The sequence below is a fragment of the Euleptes europaea genome, chromosome 1 (assembly GCF_029931775.1).
Source record: "Euleptes europaea isolate rEulEur1 chromosome 1, rEulEur1.hap1, whole genome shotgun sequence".
In the NCBI taxonomy this organism is placed as follows: Eukaryota; Metazoa; Chordata; class Lepidosauria; order Squamata; family Sphaerodactylidae; genus Euleptes; species Euleptes europaea.
This window is the reverse complement of record NC_079312.1, coordinates 105,114,276-105,132,765: the sequence shown is the minus strand read 5'-3', so window position 1 is coordinate 105,132,765 and position 18,490 is coordinate 105,114,276. Positions and strand designations below refer to the sequence as shown.

The window sequence follows — 18,490 nt, the reverse complement described above, 5'->3', positions numbered from 1 at the left end:
CGGACATCTGTTTCTCTATGGTGGTGGCAATCAGCTGGAGTAGCAGAAAGCAGGAAACTCTTGCTTTATCCTCAACTGAAGCAGAATATGTATCCGCAGCAGAAGCATGCAGACAACTGAAATGGATATTGCAAGTGATGCAAGATTTTGGGGTAGAAAAACCTAAACCGATAAAACTCTTTGAGGATAATCAAGGGTGCATAAAACTTGCACAAACAGAAAAGATAAACTCTAGAACCAAACACATCGATGTGAAGCAGCATTTAGTAAGAAGTATGCAAGAGGAAGGGCTTGTTGAGTTGAAATATTGCTGCCCAGAGAAAATGATTGCAGATATACTTACAAAGCCTCTCCCAAAAGTTTAAAGGTTTATGTCAGAACCTCAATCTTGTAGACTTTGTACGCTAGACCTTGAGAAGGGGTGTTGGAAATACAATGTCTAGTGCACAAAGATTGATTAAAGAAAGGAAGATCAGCAGGGGGCAGCAAGTGTGAGAGTTGGATAGATAGAAAGGTTGCGATCCTTCTCCCTTCTCTTCCTGTGTTCTTGTTTGTTCCCATAATGCACCCCTCCTCTTCTAGTTACAGTGAAAGAGAGGAGCAACATGTTGCCCTGTTAGTTATGGACCCTAGTTAGAAATAAGCCTGTCTCTCAGTCGTTTACCAAGTTTGTGATTTCTGAATAAACTCACTTTGTTTAGTCCTTAATCAGACTCAGGATCATTCTTAAGAAAAACTCCATTTCCTTCAGATATTCCCCCTCTGCATGCTTAAAGAAGAAGGACCTTAGCAAATGTTAAATAGTGTATGGCTCATTACAGAACGCCCCTATTATCCACTCTTCACTCTGAAAATTTCCATAGATATCTTTCTTAACATTTCCTTTTGTCCAGAAGCTGATTCATGACGGAAGATTTACAATGGAAGCTATTGAACATTACATTTATTTCAGCTCTAAAGTGAAGGAAGATTTACATTGGAGGCTACAGAACATTACATTTATTTCAGCTCTAAAGTGTCTTCTTTCCAAACTCTTGGGATAATTCTGTCAAATTCATAGTATTTATTATACTGTTTAATGCATCTCTGTGAATTCATCTCTCTTCTGGGGGCATTGCAGATGGTAATCATTCTTCACATTTTTCCTGGAAATAAGAGTTCAGTTGCAGGATTTCCCCAACATTATCTTTTATGAAAATAGAACAGACAACCTGTGTAGCTTATTTACAACATTCTTGTCCTCCTCAAGTACCCCTCTCCCATTTCCTAAGCATAACGAGAGGCTGATACCAAATATCACCTCAGATGTGAGTCATGCATGGAAAGACCGAAAGATGTTTACCTGTACCATTGTGTTTGGTTAATGATTTTACCTATAAAGATCAAGAAGACAAGAGAAGGTGCTGAGTCATTCAAAAACACACAACTGAAATACAGAATATGATACTGCATGAATTATGTTGCCACAGCACATTAGACATGAAGAGATTCAGTGAAAAACAAACAAACTTCTAGGCTCCCACAAGTATGACAGACATAGCATGCTGTTTGAGAAATAGTGAGCCCTGATATCAAGAAGAAACAAGAAAAGCTGAAGGCTGGCAAGACTTGATATCTTTCATATCAGTACCTAGTCTATGGAACTTCTCTGTGGCCATTTATGCAGCTCTGTTTCCCTCACAGTCACCCCGCCAACTGCTTCGGGGCTTCCTTTTGATTATGCATGCCTTTCACGACCGTCAGAGGTCGCCTCACTCTCTCCACGTGTGCCTGCGCGTTTTGCACGTGTTTTCCGGATGCTGTTTTAGCCAAAACCAAAAAACATGGGCAAAACGTGCAGAAATGCGGGGGGAGCGCAAGGCGACCTCTGACGGTCGGGAAAGGCATGTATAGTCAAAAGAAAGCCCCGAAGAAGTTGGTGGGGGTGACTGTGGGGAAATAGCCCTGCACAAATGGCCTGTATTTTGGTGCCAGATGAAAACTTTTTTCTTTTGTCTTGAGTCACAATGTTACTGTTATGTGATTGTGATCTTGTTTCCTTCTGGGTTGATTAGTTTCTTCTCTTTATTTTTGGCCTTGAAATTGCTGCAACAAGTCCATTGTTTTCAGATCTAAATGCAACTGCATTTACCGTGTGGTCCTATGCAGAATTACTCCAGCTAAGTTCATTAAAATCGATGGACTTAAGCTTGAGTAACTCTACACAGGATAGCACAGTTAATCTGCTATATTTGGGACCATAAAGTATTGAAGATATAAAAATATCTGATTTCTTTCTGGAAAGAGGATTGTGTAGAACAAGCCTATGTCCAATTTGTCTTGTTAACAGCCTGCCCTGATTCCACAAAGATGCTGGCAGGAGCTTCAATTCTGTTGCAGTTTCACAGGCTATGTTGCAGGCCACTGGAGAGAAATTCACAAGGAGATTTAAAGCTTACAGCTGTCACCGAACAGGGTTTCTGCTCTTCTAAAACTTTTGGAGATATAAAGTGTCAAAAAAATATGTGTGTAATGGAATGGAAATCTACCCCCATGAGACCCCTACTGATTGTACTTTTGACCAGTTTTTACGTCCATTGCAAAGAGCTAGGCTATACTTTGTATCTATGATTTAGCAGTTAGTAAAAAGACATGATAGGAGGGACCCTTGTATATCATAGATTCACTCATTCATGCATAAAACGGGAGAGGGTCTATTTCCAACAGAAAATGGACCTCACCTTCTGCTCATGACTTGAAACATTCTTCTCCCAGCCCAGCTTTGATGCAAATAGTGAGTCTGGCCAGGAGCAAAAGCACTTGAGCCCAGTGGGATGAAGTGCTGGAAGAAACAGCTGAGCTCCCCTCACCCACTTGCTCCATTTTTGATACAATGAGAGTCCCACTGCTTCCCACTTGATATGTCATGAATAAATACATGCAGGTTGTCCTGCTGGGAGCTAAGGCTTCACCCCATTGATGAATGCAGTGCAAATACATACAGGATACAAACTGATGAATTCAAATAGTATTTCGAGTGTGTTACAGCAAATGTGTGAAGTTGGAGAACATGAATAATAACCACTGTTTGCGCACATGAACCACCAACTTACACAACTTCAACATGGGAGGTGGCGGAAAAATGGCCCTGCTGTGGAAACGACAGCAGACAGTATGTTAGACAATGTTCACGCCCACTCCCTATGCCGCCTGCTGCCCTCCCTGCCCCACCACTCCCACTTGCGCTCTATCGTATCAGCACAGAAGTGCTGGGGTGATGATGATCATGTATCCCTTGCGTGAGGCAAGCACCCATGAATGAGCATGATGTTGTGTGGAAGCTCCCCACAAAAGCCAGAGCATCCAGCTGGCCATGCGTGCCAAAGCCCTGTGTGGGAGCAGTCCCGGTGTGCCTAATCACTGTTTGCTACATGTCATGAATGTTGTACATCCACCACAATATATGTACTTTAACTAGCACAGTTTCCTCTTTTGGTACATTGGATAGATTAAATAGGCTTACCATGAACAACTTGCATCAGGTTATCTAGGTTGGAGATGTACACCTCTGTGTGACTTCTGACATCCTGAATAACGGATTGGTCCAGATGCACTGTTAGCACTTCCACACTCTCGCTGCTGGAATTCTGTTTCTTAATCCTAGCACGCGTGCACAACCAGGCAGTTGGTCAGTTAATCAATAAATCATCATAAGTAATCCTACAATTTGTCACCCATAAAAGTTGTCTATTTGTGCAAGCATAAAGTACTGATAGAAGCAAAGCATGTGTAGTGTAACCAAACGTTAAGTCTGTGTTATTATTAGAACCATGATTCATTATGGCAATGGCTGTTATGGTAGAGGCATGGCTAAGGCATTAGTCAACATGGCTGAAGGTGGGAGACTCAAGGCTTTGCCCAAAACCCTATTCACTTGAAAAGAGGAATGAGATGTTTAAGTAGGGGTGTCAAGAAGCCAGGAGAAAAATGCCCTGTTGCTTTAATAGAAGCTTACTGTGTGGAAATGGACAGCTGAAACTTTTCATGGCATGGAGGTACATAACATCACCTGATAAATAGCATCCCATTACGCCTCTGTTAAAAGGGCAGGACTTTTTTTTCCCTCCAGGCAGTTGAAAACCATGTACTTAAACCACCCAACTAACCACTACAAGTCACAAATCAAGACAGGTGGTTCCTATTTATTCTTATACTTTGGGGAAGGAGCGTAAAGAACTCAAACCTACATGCCTGAAGAGCCAAAAGTCTTCCCTCAATAATGCTATGCAAGCAAAAAGATCTTATTGTCTGGAAAAGTGAAATGGTAGGCTTCTTTGCTGGAGGAGACTGGACCATATGCCGGATTAACAGTGACGATTGTATATAAGTGATGTTAACCATAGGGACATTCCTAAGGCTGATGCTTAGCCTTAGGAAAACCTCTGTAATTAGGACGGCCAGGTTGCAACCTTTCATATGGGCTTAATATGTAGAAATGAGTAGGTGAAACTTTTCATGGCATGGACATTAATAACACCCTATTAAGCCCTATAAAAGAGACAGAACATTTTTCTTCAGGTTGTCAGCAACCCTACAATCCCTTACAGTGAGAGACTGCCTTCCAGTAAACTGAATGACTGTCACCTGCCAAAAACAATAGCAAGTGCATAATTAACTTTGAGTAATGAACAAAAATATTTAAACACGAAAAAATAAAATCATACAACCAAATGTAACAGACACCTGCCACACAACTGGCGCATGATAAATCACAACAAATTAAACGAAGCACCTGTTCTTTCAAGGGTAAAGTGATCTAAATAAATCAGACTGTAGTAATTAGGCTAATTCTCTCAGATGCTGATTGCCACGGCAGGAGCAAAAACTGCACAGGCTCCATGGGGCCAACCTCCACACTGCATGTTTCTGATTAGTGGACCATCAGAAGAAATCGTTCATGATTGGTAAAATCTGTGTGTTAGCATACAAACAACAGGGAAGCTTTGGCGTGGCATTTACCTCTCTTGAAGCAGTTGAAAGTCCTAAAGGGTGACAAAAAAAGTCACTGTGGTCATTTATGCAGGAGAAGTTTGTGTTTGGTTTGCTGCACAGTTTTCTGATCCGAATTCTCAAACACCATATGCACGAGGGCTTCCCCCCCCACAAGAAATTCCAGGAGTACCTTGTAATTAATTACGCATCCCAGGTGAATCACGGAGCGTCTGAGTCCCTCCCCCTGAAAACACAGCCTTGTTGCAGTTTTCTTGGAGGGAACGGCTCAGCTTTTAAAGGGACTGCTTCCTGTCTGTGCATGTGCTTTTACAAAGCTGGGTATTTGTCCTGGGACGGGGCTCCAACCCCGCTCCCCGGACCGTCCAGCCGACTCCCCGCCTTCCAGCGACTTCACCTAGCTTGTGTCCCTCTTCTTTTCCAGGGACCCGTCGGAGAGGAGGGCGAGGGAAGCGCGCCAGCTCCCCCGCGGCAACCGGAGCAGTTCAAGGACCTGGTGCCAGCACACACGGAGCGGCGCGGGGTCCTGCAACCACAGCCTGGGCCCGGGCAAAAGAGAATTCAGCCTAGCCGCGCCCCATGCCCGGCAGTACAGGGCAGGGCGGAGGCAGCAGCCTTAGCGCCCCGGGTATTTGGGGAGCTTCCGGGAGGAGGGTTGGGGCGGGGTCTGGAGAGGCACCTCGCTGGCTGGGAGGATAAAGGGGGAGAGAGAGGAACCGCTGGAGAGGATACAGACGCCAGTGGTGGCTGGAGCCCCGGGCTCGGAGACACACTGGCGGAATCAGGAGGAGAGACCAGCTCAGACTCTCCTTCCGACTGGTCTGAGGTGGAAGAAGTCATCTCAGCCCCCTCCTCCTCACAGTCAGCGACCTCACAACCCGCGGGAGACACACGCCCGCATGTCAGTATTCTTCCTCTCCTTCCTTCAACAGCTCCCGGCCAGGAGCTGCCTTCCAGCCTGTCTTCAGTTGGTGTCTTCCTGCACATTTCATGAAGGTTTCACTCCTCCTTTTGTACTTCACTTTGAGGGAAGGGGTTAGATGGGAGGGACAGAAATGTGGGAGGGAGAAGCCAGAGTGGGTGTGGGAAGAGAAACCCAAAGTTAGGACTATGCATGGAAATGGCGGGGATTGCCTTGCTCTTGCCTCGAAGCAGAACTTAAATTCATTATAAAACAGCATCCTAGAATTGCGGGGAAAGAACAAGGCGGGAGCGAAGTGACTTCTAAAGGTTAGTAAAATCATGAATAATGCAAAGGAAGCCTCGAAGCAGTCCAGCAGGGATCACAAGCTAAACATCCCTGCATAAATGGCCAGAGATTGCAAAACAGAGAATGGGAAACATCTAATAAATTAGACTGTACTGAAAAGTGAAGAAGTAACTGTTTACCTTGAGGAAGAGGACAACGTCCATTTGTTTGCTTAGCATCTGTAGCTCCTGAAGGTTGTGGAGGGCCACATCCCTCTTTCCTTCCACTTTCTTTTTCAATGCAAAAATATCAGCAAGCTGCTTTTTCTCATTGGATTGGACATCACCCAGGATCTGCTTCTCTTTTTGATCCACTTGGGACTTGATCTCTTGGAAGAGCTTCGACAGCTGAACAGTCAAGGTTTTTGTATTATTCTGAAAGAATATATTTAGAGTGGTTGAGCAGCTGGACTGCATGGGAGGTGGAGTTCTGCGAGGGAAACTACAGACGTGTCATTTGGCCCCACGAAGCAGCAAGGGGGCATATCTGGATTGGGCCATGAATCTAGGGGAAGTGTGTGTTTTTTAAACTCTTTTGCGTCCATGCAATCTCACTAGCCAAAGCACTGCCCCCTCCCTCCATGGATTTTTCAAAAGGCTTTTGGCGAGGTGCCTCACCAAAGACTCCTGAGTAAGTTTAGGTTCTCTTATGGATTAAAAATTAGTTAAACAACAGGAAGCAAAGAGTAGAAATAAATGGACCCTTCTCACAGTGGTGAAAACAGGCCGACTGTGAAAAAGAAGAGAAAAAGACAGAGAAAAAGAAGAGTTCATTTTTATATGCCGATTTCCTCTATGTTTTAAGGAGAACCAAACCAGTTTACAATCTTCTTCCCTTCCTCTCCCCACAACAGGCACCTTGTGAGGTAGGTGAGACTGAGAGAGCTCGAAGAGAACTGTGACTTGCCCAAGGTCACCCAGCTGGCTTCATGTGTAGGAGTGGGGAAACCAAACCGGTTCACCAGATTAGAGTCCACCGTTCCTAACCACTAAACCACGCTGGATCTCCCCAAAATAAGTTAGTGGGGACCAATGTGGCAAATGAAGATGCACATCACAACCAAAAATCCCAACTTCACATATATGCTAATAGAATCTGAGCCTATTGAGACTGAGAGGGAAAGAAACCTTGGGGTTGTAGTGGACAGCTAGATTAAAGTGTCATTCCAGTGTGTTGCACCAGTGAAAAAAAGCAAACCCTATGCTGGAGATTGTTAGGAAAGGGACTGAAATAAAATGGCCAATATTATAATGCCCCTGTATAGATCTGTTGTGCAGCCTTGTTTGGAATACCGTGTGTAGTTCTGGTCTATCTCAAAACGGACGTTTCAAAGATGGAGAAAGTACAGAAGAGGGCAACCAAGATGAACAAGGGGTTGGAGCACCTTTCCTATGAGGAAGGGCTGAAGAGTCTGAGATCTTTCCGTTGAGAAAAGGGATGACTAAATGGGAACCGCTGCCTGAATCCACTGTGGCTTCTTTTGGCCGGGGCTTCTGTCAGCCCTCGGATTCCTGAGCAGCAGAAGCGCAGTCAGGGAAGGAGCCACCTACAGGGCCTGCATCATCAATCTGCTCTGTTGCCTTGCGGCCACTGTTGTTCTGGCCCGGTACAAAGAGGTACCTTGTCAGCCCCCTAGTGTTAGTTGTTGTTAATACTCTCTCGCTGTCTATTTATATTTTGTTGGTACTTCTCCCTGGTTTTAAAAAATGTACCTTTTCCAGCTTTGGGGAAGGTTTGGGGGAATAACTTTTCAAAATGTATTAGTATGCATACATGTGTGTTAAACTTGCCATTCTTGACTTTTCAGCCCTTCTCCTAAGTCTCTAGAGAAGACATTTCTTATTGGGCAGAGAATATTAGATATTGCTGAATGTGTTTGAGCTGCAGCTACTGTATAATAACAAATACAACCATTAACATTCTACAGGGTTATGGTTAGGGTTGCCAGGTCCCTCTTTGCCATCGGCGGGAGGTTTTTGGGGTGTAGCCTGAGGAGGGCAGGGTTTGGGGAGGAGAGGGACTTCAATGCCATAGAGTTCAATCTCCAAAGCAGCCATTTTCTCCAGGGGAACTGATCTCTATCGACTGGCGATCACTTGTAATAGCAGGATATCTCCAGCCACCACCTGGAGGTTGGCAACCCTAGTTATGGTTAGTTTGCTGACACTGCAGACACCTGCTGAGAAAGTGGTGATCATGTTGGGGAGGGGCTGATGGGTGGTCCTGTTTTTATCTGTGAAACAGAGGGTTTTATTAAAAAAATGATCACCATCTATTCCACAGTTCATTGCAATTATTATCCATCTCATACTGCATTGACTTCTACTTTTGTCATTCCATTTTCTGCCCTGTTTATGACATGTCTGATACCTTTTTGTTTAATTGTTGTAATCCCAGTCCTACTGCATTGTTCACTGAGCACCTAATGCTTTATAATTACATTGTTTTATATCATGTGACCCACCATCCATCAGGAAAGGTGGGCTATAAATGAATAGCTATATATGTTGGCACAGAAAGTATTTGGACTAGGCTACAGGAATAGTTCCTTCCCTTTTAAGCAGTCCTCTCTCTCTATTATGGACAGACAAAACTGACATCTTCATAAAGGAATCCTTGATTGAACTTGGAGTGCAATTATATTGTCAGCCTTCTGTGGCAATAACCGGCAGGAATTTAATGAGCTACCTGGTCAGAGAAGAATAGGAGGGATGCTGTTAGGCAACGCTGATCAGAGACATTTTAATTCATTTCCACCGGCATTTGAAGCAGATGCTTGGTATCGTCAAGGTAGCGCACAAACCTTTATCTGATCTTCACCCTTCTGAAGATGCACAAGGGCCTCAGTTATGGTGTTTGTGTTTTCTTCTAGTGATTTCATCGTCTGTGAGAGAACCGCCTGGTTAAGAGGGGGGGAAATCAGTCAAACAAGAATAACTGAAAAATAATAGAGAGGCAAACTTCAACAACAAATTGGTCAACCAGAGCTGTGGATTGCAGCCACTTTTATTTGGTAGGAATGAGAGTTAAGAGCACAGTGTGGCAGTCTTTTTCAAGTCTCCTTGGGTCCTTGTGTGTTCCTGCAATATAGACTGTTGAAAAGGAAATATCAGTGGTGATCTTTCCTTCCAATAGTGTGTAAAAGCTACGTTACAAAATTTCTCTCTCATCCTTCAAAATCTCAAAAAAAGAAAAAAGAAAAAGAGGACTGGTAATAAATAAATACAAATGAGGGACCCACAAATACTTGTGGGGGCAAGTCATTTTACTCTGCTCCCTCACTATTTCCTCTTTCCCTTGCCTAACTGCCCCCGTAGCCTGCCTCCTTTTCCTGCTTCCTTGTCTTCTTCCCAACCACCAGCCAACCTTCCTTTATCTGCTCCCATCTTACCCTCTCTCTCTCCTTCCCTTCCCCTGGCAGTAGGGATGCCAACCTCCAGGTACTAGCTGGAGATCTCCTGCTATTACAACTGATCTCCAGCTGATAGAGAGCAGTTCCTCTGGAGAAAATGGCCACTTTGGCAATTGGACTCTATGGCATTGAAGTCCCTCCCCTCCCCTAACCTCACCCTCCTCAGGCTCCGTGCCAAAAATCTCCAGGTATTTCCCAACCTGGAGCGGGCAACCCTACCTGGCAGCCTCTCTCCAGGAAAAGTCTGGCTGAGTTGTATGGTGGCCTCCAGCACCAGGCCAGGCCCAGTTGTAAGGCAGCTGCCATTACTGGGCCTGGTTTCGTGGTGGTAGGTTTGCAATTCAATTCAATAACATTTAATAGGCATAGTACAAAAGACAGCTCATACATGGTAGGTTTGCCAACCTCCAGATGGGGCCTGGAGATCTCGCAGAAATATAACTGATCTCCAGGCTAAAGAGATTTGTTTCTCTGGAGAAATCGGTTGCTTTGGAGGGTGGACTGTATGTCATTATACCGTGCTCAAATCTGTCCATTCCTCAAGCCTCACCCCTCCTGGGCTCCAGCCTAGAGTTGGCAACCATATATGGTGGCTACTGGCGCTCAGCTGGGCCCAGTTGCATAGAGGCTGCTAACATCAGGCCAGGCCAAGCCAGGTGGTCTAGGTAGTAGTAGGGTTGCCAGCTCCAGGTTGGGAAATACCTGGAGATTTTGGGGGCAGAGCCTGATGAGGGCGGGGTTTGTGAGCTTTATCTCTTAAATATCTTCCTTGATAGTATGTTGACATTGATTTGTGTCATCTATGTGAAGATAGAGTAGGTTGAACATGCTTTTGCACACTTTGTGTCTTTGATTGAGCTTGGAGTTGTTAGAACAGAAAGTTATCCTGATCAACAGAGGAAGCTGCAACAAAGACGGTTCCTAGTCAGTAAGGAACTGGACATGCAGCTTCTGGTCAGAGAACGAAGAGACGAATTACAGTTGTTGCTATGTAGCTCCACAGTTGCGTGCAATAAAACCTGAGTCATGACGCTAGGCCTCTGTTTTCTTTTAAAGGTCCATTGAAGCAGAGTAGGATTCTAGCTGCTTGCCTTGACAGAAGACCAAGCATGCTTAATTTAAAAGGCACAATACAATAAGAGATAGCCATGGTGGGCTGACCAATCTTTTGCATACTTGCTGGGAATGAAGTCCCAGAAAGTTCACTGGGCCTTGTTTCCAAATTAGTGTGTGTCCCAGTTTTAGGCTGCAACCCCAAACACACTCATCAGGAAGTAAGGTCCATTTCGTTCTGCAAGACACATTCTGTGTAAACATGTGCAGAATCAGACTGCAACCTGTCCCAACTGACTTTTACTGGATTGTGCTGTTAGGGTATAAAGTGCAAGGAGATAGTGGCAGGGTGTTGCCTGGGATGGGCTATCCACTGAAATAAGTAACAGAGAGTTTTTCACCTTGGCTAATGCCTGCCATGCTCAGGATGGAAGAAAGAACAATTAGAGTCAGGATCTGGGAACTCGTTGTACTCTCTTAAATTTGCTGGGTGTATACTTATATCCCTGTAAAACGAAGGTGCTCGTGCAAAGCACGGATAAGCAAGGTCAGATTATGAACAGGCTGTATCTGAACCACCATGGATCAGCACCCATGCTCAGTTCAAATGGTACTTCTGGAATGGGCCCAATTTCTGAGGTGAAAAGTGGATTATAGACTTTGATGAAATAGTTGGCCGTGTGCTGTTTTAACTGTTCAGGGTAGGGTTGCCAACCTCCAGGTGGTGGCTGGAGATCTCCTGCTATTACAACTGATCTCGAGCCGATAAAGATCAGTTCCCCTGGAGAAAATGGCCACTTTGGCAATTGGATTCGATGGCATTGAAGTCCCTCCCCTCCTCAAACCCCGCCCTCCTCAGGCTCTGCCCCAAAAACCTCCCGCCGGTGGCGAAGAGAGACCTGGCAACCTACCTGTTGATAGCCTAAAACCCCTGAACTAGGGTTGCCAGGTCCCTCTTTGCCACGGGCAGGAGGTTTTTGGGGCAGAGCCTGAGGAGGACGGGGTTTGGGGAGGGGAGGGGCTTCAATGCCATAGAGTCCAATTGCTGAAGTGGCCATTTTCTTCAGGTGAACTGATGTCTATCGGCTGGAGATCAGTTGTATCAGCAGGAGATATCCAGCCACCACCTGGAGTTTGGCAACCCTATTAACAGGTTGTCAGAAAAGGTCCTTCCAGAGGGAAGGGAACTAAACAGAACGGTGGCAAACTCAGACATACACGAGCATATGAAGCTGCCTCATACCGAGTCAGACCTTGGGTCCAGTGAGGTCAGAGTTATCTACTCTGACTGGCAGTGGCCCTCCAGGGTCTCAGGGAGGGGTCTTTCACATTGCATACTGTCTGAGCCTTTTAATGCCAGAGATTGAATGTGGGACCTTCTACACACAAATTAAATCTCTTCCACTGAGCCACAGCCCTGCCCTTCCTTATCTTTTCAGACGCACCAGGCAACTGTAAATGAGGCTATTTTCTCCTAGCTGCTTTATTGCAACTCCTGGTAATCTGGTGGAGGGGTGAAACAGTGGATGGAAGAAAAGTGCTGTCTCCACCCTCTTCCCTGCCTGCCATTGTCAGAGCTTGAAATCCTGCCTTCTTCACACTTTACAGCGGTTTGGTCTGCCCTTACCACAGACTCCCCATACTGAGGTGGGCTTGGATCCCAATGCCTTGCTTCGGCTTGTGATGTCCTGCAGGGATGGTCCTCCACTGTGGAGCATGTTCCTTCAGCACTAGGAGCTTCGGTGTATGCAAGACCAGCCTATTTCAGGGAGCGGAGAAGCACCTCGGGGCTTGGGCCAGAGGAAAGTGCTGCGCAGCAGAGGACCATCTCTGGAACGGATGAAGAGTGTGAAAGGAAGCAAGACTTAGGATCCTAGCACTCGCCCTCCAGTCGAAGGGCCAAAACCAATTTGCTGAGGATCAAAGATCTCTGTCAGTCTGGAAAAAGTAAATTTTGTGTGTGCACTCCTATGATTTGGAAGAGGACCATTGCAGGACAGGGAGAGGGGATTAAATTCTTCAACCCTTGCTTGGTTTTGCTAATTGAAGCCATGCTCTGTACACATTTATCATTATTTTAAAGGACATGTATTTTGTTCCCCTATCAAATACTTTCCTTTATCCCTTAGAAGCTCCTTGATCCATTGATCTCAAGCAGCATAGTTTTGAATCTAATGTTTGGGGGGGATATAAGGACTGAGATAAATTTTGCCACTGCCAATGTAGCCTTGGGATCCCTATCACTTAATTAAAAAAAGGCATTATATCAGACATGGAGGCATTGGATTTGTGTATTAAAAGAGGAGAGATATATCGTGCTCCTTTCAAATACTAGGAACGGGCAAAGGGACCAGCTCTGTTTTGGTTAGCAAAACCAAGTAGGGGTTGAAGAGTTAATCCTATTTCCCCTCCTTGTGCAGCCATAATACAAATTTGTTTTGTTCATACTATTTACTTTTTACAGGCAGGAGAAAAATTGATCTTCATCCCATCTGTTTTGGCTCTTCTTCTTTTTCTTCTTAATACCAACAGAGATTCCACCGCAGATACAGATCTCCAAGGAAATTGTGTCAGGCTGTCTCCTCCCTCCCTCCCAGCAGGTCTCTTGTGCGATCAGGAGACAGAGTTGCCAGTAACCTGGGGGGGAAGTGGCCTTATCCCTTTAATAGAGGTTTAATAGGATGTTATCTACCCGGTGATGTTATTTACCTCCATACCCTGAAAAGCTTCAGCTCCCCATTATCTTACATTAATCCGCTAGTAAAGGGACAGGACATTTCTCCCCCCTTCAGGTTGTTGACAACCCTATTTTTTCTTCTTCAGGTTGTTGACACATCAAAATGAAACACCTGAAGCTTTCCCCAGGACATTATTGCTCAGATTGAAAAATTCACCTGCTGGAATTTTGACCTCCTGCAGCTGTTAAAGGCATACGTATCTTATTCCCCCAAAATGTATTGGCCGTCCTAAGATGGTGTGGCAAATGCATCCCAGGTGTGGAGGCAATGGCCATTTGCACGGGAGGTTTTGCCTTGGATTCGCCGCTCTCTAGATGCACGTTTTTCCCCATCCGAATTCTCCAAACTCTGCATGGGGGCTTGTTGTTGAGTTTTGAGAATTTGGATGGGGGGAAATGTGCATCTAGAGAGCGGCGAATCCAAAGCAAAACCTCCCGTGCGCTCAAGACTAATGACTGGATGAGGATGTAGGCCAGGAAAGAAGTAGGAGGGGCTAGCTGAGTTTCTCTGGGCTGGGGGGGGGGCTGCTGCTGCTGCCTGGACTTGGAGGCTTTATTAGTTTGGGGGTTGACTGAAACTATGTAGTCTTTGGATATGGCTGCAGTTGTATCATTGGTTTGTGTTGCACAGAAATCCCTAGAAACACGAGGGATTATAATGTGGCCGGAAGGCAAAGACCCTGCATGCCACTGTTTGGAGGGCACGGGTATGGGGGAAATCCAGTGGTGCTGTGTGTAGAAAAGAATTCTGTGCTGTGTTTTTCTGCTTCATCCCTTCTCTCAGTTGCTGGTCAGTCACTCCCCGACACGTTAGCGAGGAATATATTCATTCACAATCCACCAAACTCCTTTAAAGCACAAATGATATTGTTCCGGAAACTCATAGTGGCTATGGAAACTCGGCATTTTGAGCGGTCCGGACCAGAGATATTGAAGAGCCAAATGAGCCCCCCATCTTTGCAATTTTCGATGCTGTTGCAGCTGTTTTTCAACCCCACACCATTCCCACCCCCACCCTGGGAACTGAGCTTGTTTGTCTGGAGATCAAGCGGTGGGGAAGAAGAACCCTACAGCCGACTCTTCCCCATGGCCTGATAAACATTGCGTGTGCTCTTTGCTTCCAGGCAGTTGAGGACAGTTTAGAATCAGTTGTTTGTGTGTTTTTCAAAAAAGCGAGTGGGGGGAACTGGAGGAGGAGGAGCAATTAGCCAACTTGAACTCCTAATCGCTTAGAGCCTCAAGGCCTTGACCCTAGATCCACCCCTAAAGTCCAGAATGCTATAAGCTTTTTATTTAGTAATGGTTAATTAGCTTCGAAAGGCTTGAACTGCTTTGTAGCAACCGAAATCCCGAGGGGATTAATTAGGATTGTAGAAAAAGCACTTCCTGCAATCCTAATTAATTCCTCCCTCCACCCCACTTTCCCTCCCTCAGCCAGGGTTCTTGTAGCTGTGCAGGGATCAGAGCCCCTAACAGCTTATAGTCCTGGAAGGTGTGGGTGTAAAATGAAGTGCCCAACCTAACTCGCTCCCCGCCCCAACACAAGCACAACATGGGAAGGAAGAAATGTAAAAATGCCCTTCTTCTGTACTATACTACGATAGTTTGGAGTTACGTGAGAAACTTCCTGGCTCATTAGTTGGCACTACGTAGCAATTGTCCCACAGTGCTAAACTTCTGAGGTCCAGGACTACTCATTTAGCCTCAGATCTCAGCAATCTTGTGCTATTGCACCAAGCAAAGAAATTTCCCAATTAATTGTCACCAACATACTTGATTCTTCACAATGTCCAACGTGTTGACGTTAGAGTATACAGGTCTGATTTTGCTTGTATAAATTCATGTACCATTGGTGGTGGAGAGGGGGGACCAAATATACCTTGTCACTTCCCTTGCCTTTCTAGTGATCAGATTTAAAGGTTACGCAGTGAGGCGATCTGATAATTTGTTTTCTTCAAAGCCTTTGAGGCCCTCTTTCTTCGGACCCACATGCTGACCCCAATTTGACATTCAAAAACATGGCTTTATATTGAACTGAAGACTCTCATGAGAACTTAAGTGGTGCCTTGCTGGAGCAGAGGCTAGTTAAGACCAGAGTTACAGCAGTTGTCCTGGAGGGTCAACAGATAGGGCACAGAGGCCACCTGATGGTGATTCCTAGCATAGGTGGTCAGAGGCCTGTTGCCTTTTGATGTGTCATTTCCCTTTAGCCATTGATAGACCTGTCCTTAGGGATGCCAGATTCCTGGTGGGACCTGGGGATCCTCTGGAATTATAGCTTATCTCCAGACTACAGAGATCAGTCTCCCTGGAGACAATGGATGTTTTGGAGGGTGGAATCTGTGGCATGATACCCTGATGAGGTCCTTGTCCTCCCCAGGATCCTTCCCGAAATCTCCAGGAGTTTCCCAACTTGGAGCTGGCAACCCTACCCCACCCCCCAACCCTCCCACCGCTGGTGGCCAAGGGGGACCTGACAATCCTACCTGTTCTCTATCAAATTCCCTTTTAAAAGCTAACTATGCCTGTAGCGCCCTGACCTGGGATGGCCCAGGCTAGCCTGATTTCGTCAGATCTCGGAAGCTAAGCAGGGTCAGCCCTGGTTAGTATTTGGATGGGAGACCACCAAGGAATACCAGGGTTGCTGTGCAGAGGAAGGCACTGGCACACCACCTCTGTTCGTCTCTTGCCATGAAAACCCCAAAAGGGGTCACCATAAGTCGGCTGTGACTTGAAGGCACTTTACACACACACACATGCCTGTAGCCCTCACTACGTCTATCCACTAGCAGTGAATTCCACAATATACTGGAATGTGCCATGTCCATCTGAGTTGAAGCTCCTTACCCGCTGTTTGTCATGTTCCTCCTTCAGGGTGATAATGCTGTGGCCCTTGTGGGAGCACACTGCGCAAACACACTCCAGGTCATCTTGACCGCAGCAATCCAGCAATTCAGCATGTTCTGTACATCTTCTCTCCCCCAGGTAGCCACCAGCATTAGAAGCCACCAAAGCAAAGTCCTTCTGGATGTTCTTAGAACTGTGTTTGCTCAGAGATCCCTCATGGTTAAGCAACACCTCTGCCGACTGAGGCTTCCCCAGGGAAAAATCACAGGGATTCATATCCTCCTTTCTGGCAGGCCTTTACGGTTGTGTTTTCAAGGAGGCTTTTCCTTCTCAGGAGGCAGCAAGAAACTTCACTGTATATCAGAAGCGTCTATGTGTAGCCTGAGCTGAACCTTGAACTTGGGGGGGAGTAGGTGGCACTGTACTTGGACTGTTGCTCTCCATTCGGCATGCTTTGAGCACACTCCTTGCAGAAATTGCAGCCACGACTCCAGGACACAGAATTGGTTCACGTGCCCATCCTGTTGTTTTCCAGCAGGTAGCTAGTTCACATTCCCTTGCTGTTGTCAGCCATGAATCCAAAATCTGCGCAGAGTAGATAAGCTCCAGTTCTACCGAAAGGAAAGTCGTAGGTTTGGTTGACTGCTTTGATGTATAGATTTGAATCTCACTGACGCATGACCAGTGGAGGGCAGTCCTTGGATCTTTTATCTGCTATGGCAGGTGATGTTCTCTGTCGAATTCCACAGCGATAGCTGTGTTTGTCTACTGCAGACAAAAAGGCTGCAAGCACACATCACAACAAGTTGTCATGTAATCCTGGTTCAGAATCCTGAGTTGTAGCCAAAAAGTATTTTGTTGTGCAGGGATAAGAGAAGCAATGGTTTTAAATCAACAAGTCTTCTGTATATGAACCATGTGCAATAGACAGGAAGCATGGGAGTCTGATGTGTTGCCAGGCTAATTCTCATAGCAACAAGCTATGGTTTGTCCTGATATCTGAACACTGCCAAGACAATCTTGTTTCTCCTTAAAAACTGGCACATAGTCACAAACCTTTTGTGAGCTAGAGGCCACTTTGTCAAATGTATGGTGGTAAGTAGGGTTGCCTTCAGATGGCAGTAGGGTTGCCAGGTCCCTCTTCACCACTGGCAGGAGGTTTTTGGGGCGGAGCCTGAGGAGTGCAGGGTTTGTGGAGGGACTTCAATGCCATAGAGTCCAATTGCCAAAGCGGCCATTTTCTCCAGGTGATCTGATTGATCTCTATCGGTTGGAAATCAGTTGTAATAGCAGGAGATCTCCAGCTAGTACCTGGAGGCTGGCAACCCTAATTGGCAGACATATATACAGGGAGGCTAAGGGGGATGGCTGAAGTTATTACAAAGCGAGGCTTTGTAATAACTTCAGCGGGTCATTCCAAGATTAGGTTAGATTGGTATATGGTGATTTATCCAAGTTTCAAGACTGAGTGGGTATTTAACCCTGGGGCTCTCCAATTCAAGTCTAACACAGATGACCAGCTATATCTATATATGTATACACCACCATTTGGCAGCCTCCTATAATAATATCAGAAATGATGCAAAAATGATTCAATTTCCACAAAGGAAAAGTGAAAAAAAATGTAAGGATGTTGGAGTGGGACTGTGAACTGTGGTAGCATCCCTGACAATCACCCTGTTCCCACAATGTTCTGAGCACTTAAAAGCTCCATTGAACATGTGGAATTTCCTTGTCTAATAGATTCACCATTTGTTTCAGTGGTGGGAGCAAGGGCAGTAATTTGCTTATTCAGATCTGTCCCTTCTGTTTATTTGCACCCCATACGTACACAATAGCTCCAAGGTTGGCATGAAGTATCCAACAGCCTTCTCACTTCTTCAGTGGATGGAACAAGGAAATTCATTTGCACCTGCAGATTTGTCTCTTCTGTTCATGTCCTGCCCATACATGCAAGAAGTCTTTGTGTACTTCATGCATTATGGGCTCAACTATAGTCCCTCAACTAAGTTCATGAGAAATTCCTCAGCAAGCGGCCTTGCTGGCTGAACCCAATTACATGTAGTAGTTCTTCCAACATGTACAGTTTTACATCAGTAATACCGAGGACTTTTCTCTTTTCCTGTCAAGTTGCAGTTGACTTATGGTGACCCCACAGGGTTTTCAAGGCAAGAGACATTCAGAGATGGTTTGCCATTGCCTG

The 18,490-nt window shown here is 45.6% G+C and overlaps 1 pseudogene; it reads right to left on the bottom strand.

Moving 5' to 3' along the window:
* Positions 1-5,605: 5,605 nt before the first annotated feature.
* On the bottom strand, positions 5,606-16,966 carry LOC130476047 (uncharacterized; annotated as a pseudogene).
* Positions 16,967-18,490: the final 1,524 nt, after the last annotated feature.